Source organism: Pteropus medius, unplaced genomic scaffold (assembly GCF_902729225.1).
Source record: "Pteropus medius unplaced genomic scaffold, Ma_sr-lr_union100, whole genome shotgun sequence".
Classification (NCBI taxonomy): domain Eukaryota; kingdom Metazoa; phylum Chordata; class Mammalia; order Chiroptera; family Pteropodidae; genus Pteropus; species Pteropus medius.
The window spans coordinates 22,929,819-22,930,960 of record NW_024351730.1 but is presented as its reverse complement, the minus strand read 5'-3'; the positions used below and the strand labels follow the sequence as shown (position 1 = coordinate 22,930,960).

General features: G+C 31.1%; 1 pseudogene; it reads right to left on the bottom strand.

Moving 5' to 3' along the window:
* Positions 1 to 776: 776 nt before the first annotated feature.
* Positions 777 to 895, bottom strand: LOC120588661 (uncharacterized; annotated as a pseudogene).
* Positions 896 to 1,142: the final 247 nt, after the last annotated feature.

Sequence of the window (1,142 nt, the reverse complement as noted above, 5' to 3'; positions counted from 1 at the left end):
TACATATTGGGCTTATGGGTCATCTCCAGAGGAAAAAAATACTATACATACATTTCAATTCAGTTTTACCTTCTCACGTTAAAGAAAAAGTGTATTAGTGTTTTAGAAAGGACAATGAAATAGATAATAAACAGTAAGTTTTGAGCTTTGTTCGTGAAATTATCTGTACTTTTATTAAAATCTTTTGGCACAAATGAGTTATATGTAGAGTTTAATCAAAGAGATAAAGGGAAGAGTGTTAACATGAATATTAATAATTATATTAAAAATAAATAGTTTTTACTAGTATTTATTAAAAACTTATTATATTCCTGGTACTGTAGGTATTATGTTACATCACTACCTTTTCTTTATTTAATCTTTACAACAGCTTTATAAGAGTTTAAAGGGAATTAACATATTTTCTTTCTCACTTTACAGATATAGAATCTGAGACTCCAAGATGTTAAGTAAATTTTCTGAAGTCACACAGCTAATATGTGCCAAAGTAGGGGTTCACACATAAGTCTGTCTGGCTATAACAGCCATGCTTTTAACCTACACACTTTTATTTCTAAGAACTTCCATATATATATAAATCTTTCAAAGCAGGACTTCTTTTTCCCACTTTAAGGTATATCACCATCATGATGTTGTATTCAGAGAAACCTCAGCCTAAAGAATTAACTTAAAAAAAAAAGATATTTACTTCAGTGCTATAAAAAAATCCAAAGGGCAATTTTATTCCTAACCCAAACCAAAGATGAGGTTTTTGGTTTATTTTTTAAAATTTTTTATGCCTACAGAACCTGGTCTTCCTAGGTGATCTCCCATCCAAGTATTAACCAGGCCCATCCCTGCTTAGCTTTCAAAATCAGACAAGATTAGGCGTGTTCAGGGTAGCGTGGCTATAGGTGAGGGTTTTTCTTTAAATATACTGCTTTATCAAATAACAATATAGCGAGTACTTTGCCTCAGTATGTATGTTGGTTTTACCTTGTCTAGAACCTATCCTATTGATAGCTATATTATTTGTATATACAGATAATTGTATTATATTAATTGGTTTTGTAAGATACCCTTCTGGTACTGTCTGAGTGAAAATGAAACCCTTTCTTAGCCTCTAAAACTAGAAGAGAATAAACCACATCTCCATGATGCTC